The 22704-nt window shown below is 38.5% G+C and overlaps 1 protein-coding gene across 8 annotated transcripts in view; it reads right to left on the reverse strand.

Annotated features, from left to right (window-relative positions):
• The window catches only part of TNRC6C (trinucleotide repeat containing adaptor 6C), a 115224-nt gene that overhangs the window by 90531 nt on the left and 1989 nt on the right, over positions 1-22704 (reverse strand). The gene's annotated exons all lie outside the window — the stretch shown is intronic.

Here is a 22704-nt window from a genome sequence, read left to right on the forward strand (position 1 = left end):
CTGCAGATCATTTCCAGGGTAAATTGTATTTAAAAATGCTACAGTTCTGTGAACTGAAAGGACTGTTAACTGTGGACTCAATTTTGGGAGCTATTAAAGTAACTCAAAGTTGGATTCTAATTTGGGAGAGCAGGCAAGTGCACAAGACCTGGGTGGAAACAGCTTTATGAAAATCTGCACAAGGGAAAAGTCGAATATAAAAAGAGATGATACCACTGTCACCATCTACTCAGTCCGCTGACCCAGAAACATTTGTGGAGCCAGGGTTAGTATGTGAGGAGAGCAGGAAAGAAGGTCTCAAAGGTCTGTGCTGGAGTCATGAGCCTGCCTAATCGGGCTCTACAATGAAGCCTAAGGCAGGAGATAAACTCTGGGACCAACTGTATTAGTGCAGAAAAAAACACAGGTATAAAAGGACTGTTAATATTTCACATTAAAAATGTGAAATGCAAAGACTCATTTCAGAAATGATTAGGAAGAAAACCTACCTAAAAAATACCAATTATTTAAAGAATTAAATTTTCTATCTTGTTTTTTAAACATACGCTAGGTTCATATGACCAAAAACAAACAAACAACAGAGTCTAGACAGAGATCCTATGGGAACCTAATTGAGAAGAAAAGTGTTCTATAATTTGCCATGCTGCTCTTATGAAATAATCAGGTCTAATCCTTATTCATTCAACAAACCCAGAGCAGTGAACTGTCTCCTAGACCCTGACTTGCTCAGTTCCGCACTTTTGAATACTAAGAAGTACTTAACTAGTCAAAGACTGTTGTTTCAGTACCTTAAGCTACAGCCTGGGAATCACTATCTTAAATCAACAACTCTAATACTCAAAGTATGTGAACATGTATGACCTGGGTGTCCAATACTACATTCACATATCAATTTTAAGAGCAAATGTTTCCTATTACTCTTTCAGTCAGCTCACTGCTAGCTGCCACCATTTTGGCTTTCTGGTTTCTTTCTTTTTTTTTTGATAGGGAAGAAGTAGATTTACACTAATATAAATCTTGTAAGAAGTTGAAGTGGGCAGGCAAGGGAGCTCTGCCTCTGATTCAGAGTTCACCTCCTTCAAGGACTTTAACGGAGCCGCATCTGGTAATGAGTCAATATAGGTGCTCAGAGCTAACTTACCATCTGTCCTAAAGTGAAGCAATCAGCAATTTACTAAATTATGTTACTAATAACGATTCAATTCCTTACTCTGTCCTTTACGGCTTCTCATTAACCATAAGAACAAGCACCAGTTCTGCAAAGGAAGAACTTTCCCTAACACTCAGGTGCAAAACCAAGTTTTCCGGGAGACACCTCCCCCAGGTGACACCGAGTCGGGCGCTAGATGTCCTCTCTTAGGCCCCAGAGCATGCACACAGCTGAGAGCGTGACGGGAAAACTCAGGGAGCTGCCCAAAACTCAGCAATTCTCTCGGCAGCCAAGGCTTTGGTCCAAGTATGAAGGTTTCTGATGGTTTTGCTGAATCCAAAGATAAAACCTAGAAAATCAAACAATTCTCCATAGATAACCAAGTTCAACTGAAAAAATAAATACTAAGGCAGCAGCAGACAGTTTGAAGTTGTAGTCTTTGAAAACACTAATGATAGCAATAGCTGTCATTTCCTAAGCACTGGGCTCAGAAGACTTTTTCAATAGTTGACCTCAATGACTCCTCAAAACAACTCTAGAAATCGACATGACCTGTGTCTTAAACAAGAGAACCCTGAAGCTCAGAGGATCCTGGTGAGGAGCCCAACGTCACACAGACAGGAAATGACTCTTAAGCACACACTCATTCATCAGACACAATGCACCCCAAAACAGCACACGCGCTTTGCTGTATGCAACCCAAGAGTGAGAGGAACGCGCTTCAGTTTTAAGACAAGCTGACAGTAAGCCTGACCCTACTTTTTGGAAATTGAAGATTCCAGTTAAGATGATCTCTTAGATGACACATTAGTTATAGTACTGGCGCAGCCGCTATAACTACAAGACCCCAAAATACAACATCCTAAAGACGATTCTCCCCCATGTCCAAAGGCTGGCCAGACATCTTTGCTCCATAAAATTATCTAGGGACCCAGCTCTTTTCAATACTAGAAGAGGAAAAGAGGCACTGCAGAGCAAATCATTTCTTTCTGTTTCATGCCTTGCAAGTTCATCATTATTTCTGTTTATATCCAGTTAACCAGAACTTATCCATATCCCCATTTCTAGACACAACTATGGCCAGGGAAATCTAGGTGTGCACATCTAAAACTTCTTTCAAAAGGAAGGAGATAATGCCTTCCTGGGGGAAAATTAACAAGGTTCCCAGTAAATCTTTCAGAATGAATCTGTTATAAAAACACCAAATTTTATCCAATCTAAGATGTTTTCAAATATAAGATGCACCATTATTTCTTATGCACTAAGAAAGAAAAATGATGCCAATTTCAGAGATGTTAAAAGTGGGAAAAATGTGTTTCTCAGAATAAATGAAATACAGTGTGCTCCTGAAACAACAAATCAAACCGATCTATCCTATGAAGTTACTGGACAAAAACCAATTAAATTTTAGAAAATAAATTATTATAGTTGCTATAAGATCATGCTTATGATGATAATATAAATATACAAATAAATACAGGGAAGCCATAAGTACGCTTCATAAATTAAAGGAAAAAAACCCAACCAACTCACTTCTATGGGAAAGTCGGAACACGTGAGTATTCTGGAGCACACGATTTGCTGAGAAGCACAGGGCGCTGTGCGGGCACGTGGGGAGAAGGGGAGGGTGCCGGCCAAGTCAGGAAAGCACGGGCGGTTTCCTGGGAGGTGAGCTAAGCTCTGAAGGATAACTAGCTGGACTGGCAGGGGAACAGCACGGATGAAGCTCTGTGGTGGGAAGAGATGGAGTCGTCAAGAACAGCAACACAGCTAGAGAGCCCAAAGCACGGGAACAATGAAGAAATGGCTAAAACAAGTCTGGTGGGATAGATGTGGGTTAAAGTTTTTGGTCTTATCCTCAGAGCAATGAGAAATTAACTGAAGAATTTTCAGCAAGAGAATAACAATCATATTTGTGCTTTTACGAGACCATAAACAGGATAAACCCGGGAGAGGGACACACTAAACTGGAGGTGCCTGAGCATTAAATTGGGATGGCAGCTCAATATGTAATTCTGGATTCAGAGGAAAGATTTGGGCTGGAGAAATATCTGAGGAGCTGTCAACGCAGAGGTAAATCAAAGCCACGGCCAGAGCTAAAATCAGGTCGGAAAAAAACTTAAGGAACGTCAGCATTTTAAAGGTCAGACTCAGGAGGATGAGACTGTCATTCAAATACCCACCCACTATCGATGCATCAATTATTATTAATAACTGGCCACTGTATGTCAGACTGTTTTAGGTAAAAGGATATCCAGTGAACAAGAGACATAAGCTTCCTCTTATTAAGGAGCTTACAGCATAGTTAGTAAACGAAAAGTACAAGAAAAGAAGAACTTCAGTTTGCAACAGATGCTATGAATAAAACTGGCATTGCAAGTCAAATTCCATGAGGGCACTGACATCAGTGATGAGATTTCCAAAACGAGCAACTACTGAGAACGTTCCAGACAAAGCCTCATCTTCCTTTGACTTATATGAGAGTTGCTTTCTTGGGGAATTCAGATATATATCACAACAGCACACACAAGAAACTGAATACATGTAAAATAGAGTCTGCGAGAAAATAAAACATGTTTTTCCCCTACCTAAATATCCAGAGGACTATCCAAAGTCATGAAGCATGTAGCACCAGCCTATACTGCATGGGACTGGTCTGAGGACTATAGGATGTCCAGGATCCTTGGTTCACAGCCCGCTCAATACCACTGCACCTGACCCCAGTCACCCTAAACACATCTCCCTGTTTCCAAATGCCCCCCACAGGGGTTGGTACCTCCCCTTTTGAGAACTGCTGCTTTAACGCAACAAAGTGAACACGAAACAGAGATGCACTGAGGTTTCTGTACTAACAAATTCTAGTTTGTAGACACTTCCATGAAGGGGCAATCACTCTTTTTCATTTGATAGGTAACAGCTGAGCTTTGAACAACACGGTTTTGAACTGCACAGGTACACTTACATGTGGATTTTTTCAACAAATCCATACTATAGTACTACATGTTCTGAAGTTGGTTGACTTGAGGACTGGAACCTCCTATAGAGAGGGCCGACTGCAAAGTTACATGCCGAGTTTTGGCTATGCAGAGGACCAGTGATCCAAAGCCCCGCATTGCTTAGGGATCAACTGTATTTACTGTGTGCCCAATACTCCGGTTCCTGCCTTCACAGAGCTTACATTTTAGAAAACTGTAATAAACACACAATTACCTGAAATGAAGGTGATTCAGAATGCGGCTCTTATATTTAAAGTCAACACACCCTAGCATCTCTCAGGCAAAAGTACAAAGAGTTTCCTTGGAAATCAATGTTACATTCTCCATTAATTATCTGTAGTCATTTGTAGGCACATGTACCATAGTAGAGATTTAAACATTCAGCACTCAACAGACGACATCCAACCCTGAAAAAACAACTGTGTACTTTCAAATTACACTGAAAAATGTTTTACAGTCTGAAAAACAGTAGCACCTAGTGGAAAAGATACTAATTATAACCAAAACCTTTTGGACTCTAAATATGCTCAGAAAGAAAAGGAGGGAGCTGTGCACTTTTAATCAGAGAATCATTAAAGTGCAGGAGTGACTGCCATTGAGAACAGACGGGCAGACGCAGAGAAGAAATTCTCATGTCGGGAAGAGATGTGATAGAGAATAGAGTTGGTACATACTGCTAATTAGTACAGTTAACACTGGTATACAGGTGACCAGTCTTAATTTACATTCTCAATAACCCTTAGTTCAGTTCATGGAGTTTTCTAAACTTAAAAAAGAAAAGATTAAACAAGCTTCACAAATGTAACTTTTATTGACAACATAATATTTTCATTGTGTAGATGGGCCATAATTTTTCTTAACAGTTTTCCCTGTTATTTATTTAGGTGTTTCCTTTTTATACTACTTTCATCACTAAACCTCTTTTGTGTAGTCTGTTCTGTATTTGTGATTCTTGTCTTAACAGAGATTTCCAGAAGCAGACTAAAACAAAGGGTATAATAAGAGTTTCAATACTTATAGCCAAACTGTTATCCAAAGGCATTTTTTTTCTTTTTTTTTAAAAGGCCTTTAATTTGTATTTTTATTAGCTGAGCACAATATGTCCTCATAAACACTGAGTACTATAATTTTTAATCTCTGTAAATCAGATAGAAACAGTATCTCACTGACCTTCATTTACAGTTCTTCGATTACTGTTGTTTAGTAGCTAAGTTGTGTCCGACTTTGTGACCCCATGGACTGTACCCCGCCAGGCTCCTCTGTCCATGGGACTTCCCAGGCAAAAATACTGGAGTAGGTTGCCATTTCCTTCTCCAGGGGATCTTCCCGACCCAGGGATCGAACCTGTGTCTCCTGTATTGGCAGGTGAATTCTTTACTGCCAAGCCAGCAGGGAAACTTGGTGGTTTGATTATTAATGGACACATTTCCCCATGTTGTTACTTAACATGCATGAACTTTGTTTTCTGTGAACTAACCAATTATATTTTCTGGTCTATCCCTTGGGTTCTTAATGTGTTTTGTCTTTATCAATTTGTAAGAATTTATATATTAAATGGATTAAACTTCTATTAATAAAAGTTTAAACCATTTAATTTTACTATTAAACTGTTGCTGTGAACATTTCCCCAATTTTTAGTTTGTCTTTAAAATTTTTTTTAAATTGGAGTATAGTTGCTTTACAATGTTGTGTCAATTTTTGTTGTACAGCAACAAAGTGTATCAGTTCTATGTATACATATGTCCACTCTTTTTAGACTGCCCTCTCATTTTGGTCATCACAGGACACTGAGCAGAGTTAGTTCCCTGTGCTCTCATTAGTTGTCTATTTCACACATAGTAGTATATATGTCAATCCCAGTCTCCCCATCTGTCCCACCATCCCTTTCTCCCTGGGTAACCATCAATTTGTTCTCTACATCTGTGACTGTTTCTGCTTTGCTAAGAAGGTCATCTGTATCATTTTTTCTAGATTCCACATAAAAGTGATATTATATGCCCCAGTAGCTTCTGATGCCTTCCAAGAGTTGCTTTTTATGTTCCACCTAGCTCTTTTAGGTCTTGGCAGCAGGGGTAGTCTGATACAGCTTGTCTGCCTTAGCCAGAAGCAGGAGTATCTCAAAGGATACTGAAATTTATTCAGTGACTTTCCAGGTAGCAATTTAGATAAGCTTATGTCACTCCATGTCTTGAATTCTCTTTAGAAACAGATTTTAAATAATGCTAACAGTGATGAACTATGCTTTCTGTAAATTATTTAAGATTATCAGATTACATTTATGTTAACAAATTTAAAGATAGCTTTGTTGATATCATTTTCATGTTTTTGGTATAATTATGCTAGCTTCACAGCCTGGATAGCCATCTATTTAAAATTCTGAGGTAATTTACATAGTAAATATTAAAAGTATGAAAGAATTTATTTTTATATTTTGGCTGCACCATGCAGCTTGCAGGCTCTTAGTTCCCTAACCAGGGACTGAACCTGGGCCCTGGCAGAGAAAGCACCAACTACCAACCAACGGATCACTAGGGAACTCCCAAGAAAGAATTCTGTTAACAAGGTTGAAAAGAAGAAACTTTCTGGAGAGAAATTCTTGTATAATTGAAATTTCTTCTTCATTCTGTTTGACTTTCTGGCTTCTTAGAGGGTTCTGTAACTACTTAGAAGGTTAAACTCTTGTCTCAGCATGAGGTTGAAGCTCAATAAATGTGGGGTTTTTTGACCTAAGAAGGTGTCTTTTAGTTTTGCATTAATACCAAGGCATAAATAAGGGCTTCCCCGGTGGCTCAGCTGTAAAGCATTACTTGCAATGCAGGTGACACAGGTTCAATCCCCAAGTTGGAAAGATCCCCTGGGGGAGGAAATAGTAGCCCACTCCTGCATTCTTGCTGGGAAAATCTCATGGACAGAGGAGCCTGGCAAGCTACAGTCCATGGGATTGCCAGAGGCAGACACGACTGAGCACAGGCATGACTATCTACTCTTCTTGAGTTAGGAGGTTGCCGTTCAATACCCAAAGCTACATTTTCTGGAGATTACAAATCTAAGATATTAGTGGAACTGAAAAGGGGATATCACTGCTCACTCTCCTCTTCATCTTTCTCAAAAGGAAAGGAAAACCAAGCTTTGTAAGTAACTGAGTGACTGTCTATTTCCTAGGTATCTGATCTTCCTGAACAAAGCTTTACCGCCTTGTGATAATTACATGCCACAGGAGACCGAATTATAAGCACTTCTGGAACCCTGGATAGGGCTTCTCTGTGTGAAGTACAGTAAGTTAAATGGACAATATGATCATCAGAAGAACAAATCCTAACAGTCTACAAAGAACACAAATTCAATCTCTATTCCATGCCTTTTGCTCAAGCAATGATTTTACAGGCCATCCTTGGATCTTATCAGGATAAACCACCCCTTCCCACACACACCCTACAAATCACACACTGAAGTGATTACTATGGTCATGTCTGTGATAGGGTTAAAACAATACCACCCTCTAGAGTTGAATCACTCCTTTGAAATTACAGTAATATTCACACAAACAGATGACAGCACAAATGTGTGGTAGTGAGAAACAGATTTTGTAGGGCTAAATATAGGGAAGATAATGTGTACCTACAATGTGTCAACTTTATACACTATTTTATTTAATCTGGATAGTGACGCTGTAAGGAAGCATTACTAGCCACTTCTTCCAGACAAGCCAAGGCTGAGAAAAAAAAAAAAAAACCCCGAAGTCACTGAGCTAATAAAGAGACATTCCCAGAAACCTATCCCAGAGTTAACACTCCCAAGAGTGGTCCTCAAATGCTGGTTATCAGTTAACGAGAATGAACTGCACATATTTAAAGCATACTATTCAATAAAATTTGGTATATGTGCACACCTGTAAAACTAACCCCACAATCAAGGTAACTCCAGGTAATACCACAAAAAGAGAAAAAAAAGGATGAGGACCATTTTTCACAAAGTCACATTCACTTAATTTATAGGATTCTCCCCTTAGATCGTGTTTCCTACTTCTTTGCATGAGAATGTCTTTTGTTTTACAAAGTAGTAAGAGCTGATGATGGTGGTTTTTATTCAAATATCTTACATGGCATGACTAAAAGATGGCAACCATATATTGTTTCCCACTTCTGTTGTTAAAGCTTTACTTGTGCATCAAGTCCCAATATCTCTTAACCACAATGCTTTTCTATATTTTCAAAAAAAGATTTTAGCCCCAAAAGGAAAGGTTTGATTAAATAATATTTAAGAGATAATCACCTTCCAACAAGAATGACAAATATTTCAAAACCTGCTGTGTAAAGTAGCTACCTTTATGGGCAAAATTATAAGGAAGGCATCCCCATTCCCTCTATCACCATTTTCCAGCGGTTACATGGTTTTTAAATTTTGCTTCTCATCTCCCTCCAGTGCACTGTCCCACCATTCCCACCAAAAGACTTCAAAACTTAACCTCAACAGATAAGCTCATTGCCTTGATTGTAGGGGTGGTTTCAAAGGTGTATATATATATATATATACATATATATATATAATTTTACTGAATGGTAAACTTCAAATCTGTACAGTTTAATATATGTGGAGGAGGGAGAATTCTTAACAAAGAAGCCAAAAAAATAACCTCATGAGGGGTATTAAGGTATTTGAATCTTCTGATATGTACTATCATTTTCACTGTTTGTAGGTGTTTGTACTCATCTTCACTAACAGCATATGAGTGGAAGATTTTCCTTTCTTATTCTCCTCTGGGTTATATTTGAACTTAGCCAGCTGAAAATGTTAAAAAAAATTCTAGTATCTCTAATTTGCTTTTCTTTGATCACTGGCAAGACTAAGTTTTTAAAGTTTTTAAATGCTTGCTTACCAGTCTGTTTTTATCAATTGTCTTTTCTTTTGCTCCCTTTCCTATGTCAAAAGACATAAAGCTAGTTTTCTTTGGCAACCCTTGGGTTTGAACTCAGGACTGTCTGATCTTACGGAAGGCACACCACCTCTTTGGATCTGTTTTATTTCCTATAAACCCTACAGATCTGTGAATTTTAAACAGCTTCAACTACTTAAGACTTACTCATGGAATGCAGCACATATACAAGATATAATGATGGCTAATAATATTTTTGTCACTAATCCAATTAACACCTTGACTATAAAAAACATTAAATAGCGATGGTAAGATAACCCCAAAATAAAACCAAGCAAAAACAAAACACACAAAGAACAATTCTCATCTTAATAAAAAATAAGGTGACAATTCTGATAGTAAGTGTATATCTATATTTTAACATGCATTGAAGCCTTAAAATAACATTTTCCCACTTTAAAAAAAAATTCACAGTACAGCCATAACCATAATCCAGTTTTCAAATGATTTCACTACCCACCAAAAATCCTTCATGCCAATCCCCATTCTCACCCTTAGCCCCAGACAACCACTAATATACTTTCAGATCCCACAGATCTGCCCTTTTTGGAAATATCACATAAATGAAATCTGGCTGTTTTCATTTGACACAATGTTTCTGAGATTCATCCACACTGTAACATATATCCCAACTTCATTCTTTGTATGGCTGAACAGTACTCCACTGTATAGACATCCACATTTTGTTTAACCATTTACAAAATGTTGAAGGTCATTTAGATTGCTTCCTCTACTGGTTATTACAAATAACTTTCATGTTCATGTTTTTGAGTGAATATACACTTTTATCTGTATTGGGAAGATATGTAGGAAAGGAATTACTGGGTCATATAGTAAATTTATGTTCAACTTTTTAAGAAACTGCCAAACTGTTTCCCAAAGCTGCTGCAACAAGCAATTCCATCAGCGGATGAGATTCCCCATTTCTTCACATCCTTGTTATTGCCTGTCCTTTTGATTGCAGCCTTTCTAGTGGAGATGAAGTGGCTATGCTTTTAATTTTCATTTCCTCCATATCTAATGATGTTGAGCATCTTATGTGCTTATTAGCTATTTGTATATCTTTTTTGGTGAAATGTCTACTAAAATCTTTTGTTCATTTTTTAACTCGGTATTTTGTCTTATTAATGGGTTACAAGAGTTGTTCTTCATATATTCTGAATACAAGTCTTTTTCAGCTATATGATTTGCAAATATTTTCTTCCAGTCTGTGGACTGTCTTTTCACATTCATAATGACATCTTTTGAAACATAGTATTTTTAAAGTCCAATGTATCAATTTATTTCTTCTTGAATCATGCTTTTGGTGTTTGTTTTATCTATGAACTCTGTCTAACCAAAAGTCTTTAGGATTTTCTTCTGCGCTTTTTCGTTAGAAAAAGCATTGGTTTTATTGGTTTTATTTCCCTGCAGTGGAAATGCTGAGTCTTAACCAGTGGACCAACAGGGAAGTCCTCCTATAGTTTTACAGTTTCAGTTTTTACATTTAAGTCTATGATCAATTTTGAGTTCATTTTTGTGTATGGTGTGAGGTCTAAATCACCTTTTCTGTTTTTTTGGCATATGGACAGCCAACTGTCCTAAAACATTTATTCAAAAGACTATCCTTTCCCCCACTGAACTGCCTTGGTACCTCTGTTAAAAATCAGTTCAAAGGTTTGTATCTTAACACTCAATTCTGCTCCATATGTCTGCCCATGTGCCAGTATCACACTGTCTTAACTGCTTTCACTTTACAGCATATTCTTCTGTCTGTCTGTTTTGGCTGCACCACACCACACACAGGATCTGAGTTCCCAGACGAGGGATTGAACCTGTGCTCCCTGCAGTGGAAATGCTGAGTCTTAACCAGTGGACCAACAGGGAAGTCCTCCTATAGTATAAACTTAAATTGGAGACGTTAGGTCCTTCTTTAGTGTTTTGTTTAAATGATTTTGGCTATTCTACATCTTTTGCATTCTCATATATATTTTAGAATCAGCTTGTCAATTTCTGCAAAAAAGTTTTCTGTGATTTGAATTGAATTTATAGATCAATTTAGGGAGAACTGCTATATTAACATCATCGCATTTTTCCATCCATGAAGACAATTATTTATTTCTTTAATTTCTTAATTATTTCTTTAATTTCTCTCAGTCATGTTTTGTGTTTCACTTTTTTTGTTAAATTTATTCTCAAGTATGTAATTCTTTTTGATGCCATACTGAAACTGTTTTCTTAATTTCTTTTTCAAATGAAATTTGCTAGTTTGCTAGTATACAGAAATACAAATGATTTTCATATACTGATCTTGTATACTGTGCCCTTGCTGAACTTGTTTCCTAGTTCTAGTAGCTGTGTGTGTGTGCACAGATTTCTGTACATTTTCTATACACAGAATCACACCATCTGTGGATAAGGACAGTTTTACTTCTTTTTTTTTCCCTAATATAAAGAGCTCCCCTGGTGGCTCAGATGGGGAAGAATCTGCCTGCAATGCAGGAGACCCAGGTTCTATCCCTGGGTCAGGAATATTCCCTGACTCCAGTATTGTCTGGAGAATTCCATGGACAGAGGAACCTGCTGGGCCACAGTCCATTGGGTCACCAAGAGACAGACATGACTGAGCAACTAACACTTTCACTTTTCCAATATAAATGCCTGGCTCCCCACTCCCCCCTACCCCTGCCCCCATCAATTTTTTTAACCTGCACAGGCTAGAAACTACAATACAATGTTGACAGAAGCAAATCTTGCTCACAAATTTAGGGAGAAGGCATTTATAGTTGCTCATACCAAAATATGAATTAGTTCCTTGTATTTTGTATGTTTTTCCTATACACTGTTTATCAAGTTGAAGAAATTATCCTTCTACACCTTATTTGCTGAGAAGTTTTTTTTGTTTGTTTGTTTTTAAAGATCATGAATGGGAACTGAATTCTGTCCAATGCCTTTTCTGTGTTCATCGCAATGATCATATAGTTCTATCTTCGATTTTACCAATATGGTATATGACACTTAGGGATTTTAGAATGTTAACTCAAACTTGCAATCTTAGGATAAATCCCACTTGATCATAACCCTTTTTATATGTTGCTGGTGGGCTTGGCTTCCTAATATTAGAAAGATTTTTGTGTTTACAATGATGAGAGATATTGGGCTGCTGTTTTATTTTCTTAGCTGTCTTTGGCTTTGGTATCACGGCAATACTGGCCTCAGAATCCGCTGGGAAGTGTTTCTTCCTCCTTTATTTTCTGGAAATGTCTGTGAAGGCTTTGGATTAGTTCTTTTTACGTCTGACAGAATTTATCAATGAAGCCAAGATGAGCTGGGCTTTTCTTTGTGGCAGGATTGTTAATTGCTAATTTAGCTTCTTGTTATATGTTCATTCAGACTTTTGATTCTTGAGTCAGTTTTGGTAATTTGTCTATTCCTAGAATGCTGTCCATTTCACCTAAGGTGTCTAATTTGTGGGCACAAAGTATCACTTTAAGTTTTGTAAGCTCAGTACCATGTCTTCTCTTCATTCTTGATTTTGGTACTTTGTATCTTCTTTGTTTTTTCTTGGTCAGTCCAGCTGCAGGTTTCTCCATCTGTTGATATTTTCAATTAACTAGCTCTTGGTTTTACTGATCTTTTGTTTCTATTTCATTGACTTCTACTCTAATCTTTCTTCCTTTTTGTTCACTATGGACCTAGTTTGTTCTTCACTTTCCAGATTCATAGAGGTTGAAATTATTGCTCTGAGAGCTCTTTTTCTAATACAGACATTTAAAGCTATACATTTCCTTCTTAGCAGAGCTTAGCTGCTCATCATCACATGGATTTTGATAGCTTGTGTTTTCTTTTTTAAATTCAGTTCAAAGTCTTTTCTGACTTCCTCTTGTGATCTCTTCTTTGACCCATGGATTGCTTAGAAAGCTGTTAATTTTCTATATACCGTGTTGTTGTTCAGTCACTAAGTCCTATCCGACTCTGCAACCACATGGACTGTAGCCTGCCAGGCTCCTCTGTGCATAGGGTTCTCCAGTCAAGAATACTGCAGTGGGATGCCATTTCCTTCTCTAGAGGATCTTCCTGGCCCAGAGATCAAACCTGTGTCTCCTGCATTGGCAGGCAGACTCTTTACCACTGAGCCACCAGGGAAGCCCCCCACCCGCCGCCATGTACTGTACATGGAAAGAAAGATGGAGCCAAGGAGGACGCCAAAGATTTAGACTGGAGCAACTGGAAGGATATAAGTGCTCTCTCAAGTAAGACAGGCAGGAGTGCAGACAGAGTGGACGTGGGGGCAAGAGCAGGAGTCAGGTCCTGGCGCCGTAGGGTGAGGATATGGAGAAGGCAACTAGATATGCAAATACTGAGTCTTGGGAGCAGTCCAGGTTGCAACACAAAACTGAGGCGTCTTCTGGGTATGTATGGAATTTAAAGTCACAGGACTGAATGAGGTCACCAAAGGTGTGAGTTTAGACAGAAAGGATAAAGTTTACATAGTGAACTCAAAGACAGTTTCATGAAGGAGACAGGTGTTAGGTATGTTAGGACATTAAGAATTTGATCTGGAAAGCATAGAAGTAGATTCAAGCTTCTATAAAGCCATGGGTCGTACCTGTGACTAATGGTGGCATTAATAACAAGATAATGGTATCAAGAGATCCAGGTCTCCAAACACAGGTTACAATATCGACATATTAAGCCAGGCTTACTGCATATATGTTTGCTAAAATTATATCATTAAATTATCCATGTTACTAAAACAAGATCTTTACCCACACACATCTGTTTTTTTCCTTTACCCATATGCTTCTCTACCATTCACAGCCTTTTAATATATATTTCTTCCGAAAACTGTGACACGAAAGTAAAGAAGCAAAACTATTATCCCTCCAACCAGAGAACCAAATGAAAAAAAACAAAAGAGAATATGCTTATTCCAAAGCAGGTATCTGGATCTCTTTATCTTATAAGTCTGTAACGGTTTACAACATTCCTTCAAACACTCTGTGTTGAAGAACCAGAAGACAGACACAATAGAGAAGAAAAATGGGTCAAGTGAGGAAACTGCTTTCCAACTGAAATGTGCGATTCAACGGGAAGTATTAGGAAAGACAGTTATCACATACTGCTCATATATATCAAAGGCAGCTTACTGCTAGCTTACCCTGTTAATAACTAAAGCACTCTAGTAGCAAGGTGACACAGATTTTTATAAAAATGCCGTCTCACTTTTAATAATCTGAATCAGAACTATCACAGAATCCCTTTAAGCAGGCTTAAAATTTTCAGTAATGTTAATTTTCAAACAATGTTTTAAGAAAAACCTGCTGCTGTGGCAGGAAAGAAGTAATCCATGAGATTTCATGAGACTTGCATTTGTCTTGCTGACATGCTCCTGCCTCAGCCGCATTCTGGATGTCAGAGCTAGAATTCGGGGAGTAAAGAGAATTTACTATCCGGTTTTTCAAACAGAAATAACATTTCTCATAAGCACATCAAAGTTGCTTTTCTTTCAGTATACTTTTAGAGCCCAAAATGATTCTATTTGGGGCTATGATCCCATTAGACACAGGTAATTTATGTTAACATGTGATGGATTTTAAAAATTAAAAGACCAAATGCCACACATCAAAATTGGGGCCCCAAGAGCTCTTGGAGAATTGGGAAGACTGGTGTGCTGCAGTCCGTGGTCTCAAAGAGTTGGACACAACTGGGCAACTGAATTGAAGATCTCTTAGATCTTCAAAGGTAATAAAAATCACTGTGTCCATTTGAATGAGGAGGAACAACTAAACAGCATGGTCACAGCAATCAGGGAGCCATGCCCTCTCCAAGGTGCCCTGGTTTCCTCATCTGCTGACGAGAATAAATTAGGTAATAAATTAAGTGCCTGAACTTGGCATATGACAAGCACTCAAAAAACTATAGCTATTATGAAGTCTGGAATCCTTTCTCCACTTAGGACTTTATATCCTCAGAGCAAATAAGCTTAGCAAAACAACAGTAGATTGAAATGAAAGACAGCACACTGTTCATCCTATTGTCTCAAAATAGACCTTCACTGCCATCTCTGAAATGCAAAGCTTCAGGAGAGAAAATATTAAAAAAAAAAACAAAAACTTAAAAACACGAAAAGAGCAAATTAAAAAAAGGGGGATATGTTATGGGAAAGACAAGTATCAATAAAAAGCAAGAAAAGCTCGAGAAATCCTAAAGGCTGAATTCTGAAATCAATGTTCACTAATTTGAGATTTAGTTGAAAGACAACAAGAGAAAACCCCATTTTCTCAGGCCATGCGATCTACATAACCAAAATTCTGAAATCAGAGGTTAAATAGAAGGCATGTGTGTAAGCTAATTAAATAGCCACATTTAATAACCGTGCTAAAGGAGTACTTAAATTACAAGTCAACATAAACTAATTTCAAGAAAAAGAATTTTCAATATCCTTCTAAAATTCGATCTACTTCAAGAGTCCCCCTAGAGGAGAACAGAAAAATACATCTAATATATGCTAACCAGACATTGTGGATTGGCCAGAATGATCCTATTAATTATAACACTCATTTTTCCAATGGCTAATATCTAATGATAGTCACCTTATCTGTGAAAGGCAAATCAGGAACTATACCTAAAATTCAAATGTCCATAAGAAATATCACATATTACATCTTTAGAATTTGGTGGCAGCACCCAGAGACCTGAAAAGATAACTGCCCATTTCCACAGATGCCCACGGAAAACACGGTGCACTGAGGACGGTGACGATTTTCTGGAAATACTGAAGATTTGTTTTCTTTTTTTTGGTCAATATCCCACATCCATAAAGTTTGCAGTATATCTGGGACTGTTATATAAAGTCTGAGTTAAGATTTTTTACGGGGGTGGTACTAAGAAGATTCGATTTCGTTGAGAGTACTCATCATAATTAACAGCAGAACCCTATTATTACATGGCTCATTACATAGTGGGATTTATGCTTGTGAGTCAAATCTCTATACCAGAATCTCAAACAATAAACTCTCCTAAAACTGCTCTATTACGTGCTATCTTTCCCCAATCAGCATTTTAAAAGGACTCACTGTTATGTATTAAATCAAACAGTTGAACATTAGCTTTTTTATTTAATGTAAGGCCTCTCTCAAATATCCCAGGAAGAGCAGTGAGCCCTCTGTGTCTGACCTCTTAGAATTCCTCTTTCCAACAGCCCCACACCAATCATTTGGTGTTGTTTTGTCCTGCTGACTCTTCCTAACACCTTCTCAGTCTGACCCTACCATTATGCTTGTCTAAGCTCGCATCACCCTCCACAGACAACCACAACAGCCACAGTTTTCATGCTTTCAGTCTCCCCTCCAACCACCTGCTTGATGCATGTTTCAAGTCTACATTTGGTTCAATGTCATGCCCATCAACAACCAGCAAAAGTTCCTAACCAGCCAAAGAATGGAGATGCTACCCATATAGCCCCTTCTAAACTTCAAAGTCAACAATGAAAGCTCTACTTACAGCTAGGTCTCAGGGTTCATTTACTCAATAAAAACACTAGGTTTCAGCTGCTATGGTTAGGTACTTGCCGAGATGGTCCCCAAACATGACTTGCCCATTTGTCTCCTTATAGAATATCCCTTCCATCCATCCAATTGCTACCAGTCTTTCAGGGCCCATTTCAAGTGACGTCCTGCCTGACCACTGTGACCCACGCGTTCCCTCCCTCTTCAGAATAACGGGGCACTCTCTTTCTGCATTCCCAAGTCCCTCTCACTGAACGACACTATAGGCTGGTACTGAAGGGAAAACAGTGTTTGGTGGTCACGTGAGTGGGAAAGGCTGACCAGGCTGAGGAAGAGAAAAATTCCTTCTGCTGCTGGACTTCTCTCATTATTCCATGTGGTAACGTGCAGCTTCACCAAAGGAGACGCAGAACACGGCTACGTAATTACACGCCACGATGGACTGTTGTGAACTCAGGAAGCTTCACGACATTTAATTGCTATCTTAGTTTTTTGCTTTGCTGTTTTCACTTGTTTGGTGCCTGTCTCCATCACTAAGGACACCTCAGGCAGGGCAGTGAGAGGTCAGTCTTCGCTGTGGCCACTGAGTAGAGAAGGTATTAAATCTTTGTGGAGTAAAAAATAAATAAATAAATCTTTGTGGAATAAATGAAGGACTGACATGAGCAGGCGTGGGCTTTAGAAAGCAGCTCTAACTCTGGCATCAGAGAACCCAGACACACTCTTAAGGCCCTGACTTTGGGCAAATTGTTCAACTTCCATCAGCCTTAGCTTCCCAATCTAGAAAATGAACACAATAACAGTACCTACCTTACAAGCTGCTACTGGGGAATCAAAAACACCAAGTGTATTGGTGGGACACAGACCAGAGGAGAGAGACTAACTACAAAGTTATTCAAATAATCTAAGCTATTTATCCATGGGTGAGGGCTGTGAAGTGGAGTCTGAGTGTAAATTCTGGCTGCACTTTCTACAAGCTGCAGGATCTTTTACTTTCTTCTCCGTCCTCCTTTCCTCCTCTGTAAAACAGAATTAAAGCAACCATCTTCTGTGAGTGTTATAAGGATTAAATAAGATAGTAATGTTACATCCTTGGCACACTATTCCAGAATAAATGCTCAACTGTTAGCTGTATCTGTTTGCAAATTATTTTAACACGGAGACCTGGCTACCTGAGAGGATGCTTCCTAACCCCCAACACACACACACACACACACACACACACACACACACACTTCTCCACCATCCTCAGTGACTCCAATGTATTTGCTTCCACAACCATCACTCCTTTCCCTCACCTACCCTCAAAACCTCATTTAAAACATCAGCCTCCAGAAGAGCGAAGCCTATTGCTATAAATTCCCTTCCTACATATTCTTTCCCCTCCCCCTCTGCAGGTCATATATAGTGTGAGAAAACACAAGGTAATCAAAGGAGTAATTCTACTTCCCCTCCCATCCCTGATGTTAACATCTGTTCACAGCAGCAAAGGTTGGGGAGGTGATAAGTTTTGCCTCTGCTGCAATTTGCCTGTTTCAGACCTTAACTCTAATTCCTGGGCACCATCTTAAATTATCAATTTATTAAAAGAAAAATTAAAGAAAAATTATCTTCGGTAATAAAAAATAAAATATGCCTTTTCCAGGCTCAACCCAAACAACTGATTTTAGTTGTGGGAAATTTTATCCTTAATAAGCTCGACTGTACACATAAAATGAATCTAGCGGAGCACACACTCCCAATATGAACTCCAACACTAGCCAGCCTGCCCATTAGTAAGAGACTCAGCCACAGGCAGGGGTTATCCTGCTACTGAGAACAGTTTGACTTGATATTGTGAAACTGCAGGTTTGCATTTCAGGCCTTCAGAGGTAGGACATTACAAAGATATAAGTGTAATAATTTCTAAAACATTCTGAAGAAGGAAAACAGAGAAAGTCTTTAGATTAAAGGGAAAAAAAGAACTGTCCAGGTGTTTGTATTCCAGGGGATCACAGGGGATCATCTGCATTTATACAAATAGATGATGTTCACAGAAAATACCCTAACACTGAAACAAAGATAAGCTGACATGTCTATGTACTCTTCCATTTTCATATTTTTGCACAAAAATTGTTTTTAAAGTTTTGTGCCAAAAAAGGTTTATGAGGATGTAGAGTGGGGTCTGAGCCACAAGGGACCAGTCTAGCCCGCAGGTTCTCTTCTCTGGAGGACTGACTCCATGGGACTCCCCACTCTGGGCCCTGTGTGCAGGACCCAGCAATCCGATGTGTCTTTGGGCAGGTGGTTCCCCAGCAGGAAAGAAGTACCGTGAGAAAGAAGCAAACCAGGAGAGGGAGACCCTGGGACGGACAACCCGCTGCTCACTTCCCACAGCAAAGGCTGAAAGTCACTGGCCTAGGAGAGACCGATTTCCGAAGCTGCACTCTCGCCCACCCTTGACCATCACTACATCTTAGAAAACCAAAGCCCCAAGGCAGGGCTGGGACTCAGAGAGCCACACAGAATATTAAGAGTCCAAAACAGCAGTGAGCACGGCTTTCCCAAGGCCATCCCTTCTGCTGTGGTTCCCAGCCACGGAGGGCTCAGGAGGGCGCGAGCCGCTGTCTGCGCTGCAGCAGGGGCGTTTTCTGGCTGGATGCCCAGGTTGTCTAGCCCTGCACACAGCTCTGCAGGCTTCTGAGGGCTACAGAGGAAGAATGCGCTCTTAACAAACAGCTCGCCATCCCTGCAGCAGCTTCTTCACTCTCTGAAAGCATCTGTAGCCAAGAAGAGAGTTCAATTTTAAACTCCAAAAATGGCACAAAGGGTCTGAATTTTCACCATGCTTTTAACACACATATCTTTCTCATGTCCCAGTTGGAGAAGTCAAAAATTCCCATTTCACTTTTCATTAAATTTTAAGTTACAGTTCAAATACATACTTTGCACAACAGAAAAGCTATAGGATTACTTTAATCAAGTTGTTCAAACAAGTTCACTGGGCAAGAATTACAAATTTTCTGCTTTCAGTGTCACACATACAATCTCTACATAAGGTTTTTGTAGTTATTTCTGATAACAAATAACCTTTAAATTTTTAAGTAATTATATTCCTGAAGAGAGCTGTGTATAAGTTACCTGGTTCTTTAAATGTTTATGATTGAGAACATCTTAAAGAAAGCTTATTGTATATTATTTTGCAAAGAATACTCTTCTCATGAGTGCACAACTATTTAAAAGCTAATTTGCTCAACTCAATACTCTGTAATAACCTATATGAGAACAGAATCTAAAAGAGTGGATATATATATACACACACACACACACAACTGATTCACTTTGCTGTATAGCAGAAACTAACACAACACTGTAAATCAAGTATACTCCAACAAAAATTTAAAACCTGATAAAGTTAATTGGTAAAAATGTAACTAGTCATGATTAAACTGGTTTAAAGCAAGAAAACCTGGAAAATGTCCTTTAAAAAAAAAAAAAGCTGGTCGCTGGTTCTCATTTGATATTCTTCTTGCTTTACTCAAATATATGACAACTTCAAAGTTATTGAGATGTTAACTGTCCTAATTAGGCAAATAAAATCTAGTCACCTTCACTGTGAAGCCAGTTATCAGACAAAATAAACCAAGGCACCAATACTTTTTGAAAAGATTTCCTTACATCAAAAACATCAGAAGACCCTCTGAAATAAAGCTGGAATAAAAGGTAAAAACCCATTTAATTTCTCAAAATCAGGAGTAAGAAGCCAAAACAGTTTCAATCAAAGAAAAAGAAAAGCAAAACAAACAGAAACAAAGTTACCTGGTTCTTCCTCTTACAACCTTCCAGGCACTTTTAACCTTCCAGGCACTGCCTGGTCAGGGCCCCACCGCCTGCTCCCTCAGCTTACCATCTTCCAAGGCCTTTTATAAACCTGCCCCTTGTCACCTCTGTGTTTCTCATGCTTTCCACACAGGCTTCAGTTGCTCTGGCTAAGTAATCTTTTCTTACTCCAGTCCCAAATCTTAATTAATTTACATGCTATTCTGATATATAGAACAGCCTCAGACTTCATAGCCAATCTATTTTCTTTCTTATAAAATCTTCTCAGATATCATCTTTACACAATAAACCTGGACTCAGAGGTAAATATTACCGAAAACATATGCATACAAACTCATGGATCTAATTCCTACTGGGGAAGGTTAAAAAAACAAACCATAAAATAGTCTTTAAAATGGCTCTAATTCTCTAAATGTTAAGTTGTTAAAGAAGTTGTATGATGTCATAGACATTCTATATGCTCAAATCAAATAACAGAGAAATAGACTTTCACTAGTAATCTCTCTTTTTTGGATTTAAAATTAGCATAACATTCTTGAGTCAACCAATAGTAAGTTTACATTCAGGACCTTATCACCCCCATTTGGAGTTTGGGGAGTAATGCAAACACCCATTCTCAGCTAGTACTATAGGAATTTTATCTTCCATTTCTTTCCAACTGAAAGTTCTCTTCCCTAAGGAAAAAGGCTGCCCCCCCTCCAGCCCTGACCTCCTCCTCCTCCAGCGTGGTTTTGGAAGTGAGCCAGATGACAGCATTTGGAAAAGCACACATTTATCTCAGTAAAGCCGGCTGTTTAACAAAAAGGTGGAGGAGGTGAGAAATACTGTAATTTAAAGTTTCCTATATCCCCCCTACCCATGGTTCAGTTATATTTTAATCACTGAGAGTCAAATGAAACAGTTCACTCCACTTTCCCTCATAATCAGCACTCTCAGGCAACTATTTGTTCCAGAACTCCTAAGCCAACTAAGTATAAACATAAACCTGTTACAAAATAATCTTTGTCAAAGTGTTACAACATATGCCACTTGAAACACAGCAACAACAATAAACACTGTATGGAGGAAAACCTAAAATCAACACTTATGTGTAACCCAAGTTACTACTAAAATATTTAAATGCTAGAACCAGGACGAAATAGTTTAGGATTAAGTCTATTATTATAGCCTCAGTATCAACTTTTATTTAATTTCATATCTTAATAGTAAATCAGATGTACAAGACAATAAGGTCTTTGATTTGAACAATAAGTATGAAAGATAAGAATTGGGTTTTTCAAACTAGATCCACATAATAAAATCAGGTCTGAACATATACATACATGTATACATACATACACACACACACACAAACACATATATATATCTGGGACTCGGATCCTTTCTACTTCTTAATGAAGAACTAGTGCTAGCTTGAAGAAATTATTCTACATCACAATAAGTATAATTTAACTAAAACAATACTTTTACTATCACCACGCTCTGGGCTATCAAATTCTATTGACCCAATGTGAGAAAGACAAAAGGATTCTAAAAGCTCTATTCTTATGAAAACACAAATATTAAAAACTTTCTATAGGAGAAAACTTTCAGTATTGGTGAACAAAGTAATGACTAATCAGACAATTATCATCTGTTTAAATACCAATAAAAAATTAATTCGGATAATATAACTGGGCTAGTTGCTCTTAAAACCTCATTTTGCATCATTTCTCCCAACAAAGCATCCTAGGTGTGCCACATTGAAAGGTGTTCAAAGACTTTCACCACTTCCGTGATTCTGGAATAAATTTCTTCAAGGTGCCCTCTGCCAACCAAGTTCATCTGGTCTGGAGCTAAGTTTTATCCTCTATTCTTTCACATACTATTGAAGGAAGTATGGAGTCCATGCACAGAATGGTTGCACCCCTTACACATTTCAAACTGGCCACCGCTGTCTTCTAAGATCACTCAAGCCACATTTCCAGTGTCTCAACTCATCCCCATAGTTACTCAATTCTAAATGTAGGAAATAACTTGCAATAAAATAAGCCTCCTGCGGGGTCAAATTACATTCAGAGACGTAGCAGTCTCTACATAGCGATCATCAAAATGACCACCTACACCGCAGGACACCGCGGTGAACACCGGATTCAGGAGAAAACATGAACCTCAGCAACACAATGGATTAAACCAGCCAGACGCCTCCAACTTGCAACTAACTCCTTAAATACGCTTAAGTTGGACATCTACAAGGAGCACCATTTTGAGTTCAGAATCTGCAGTTCATGCCTAAACATAATCGAGCAGACCACTCAAATGGAGGTTTGATCTGAC

Source organism: Odocoileus virginianus, chromosome 17 (genome assembly GCF_023699985.2).
Source record: "Odocoileus virginianus isolate 20LAN1187 ecotype Illinois chromosome 17, Ovbor_1.2, whole genome shotgun sequence".
Lineage (NCBI taxonomy): Eukaryota > Metazoa > Chordata > Mammalia > Artiodactyla > Cervidae > Odocoileus > Odocoileus virginianus.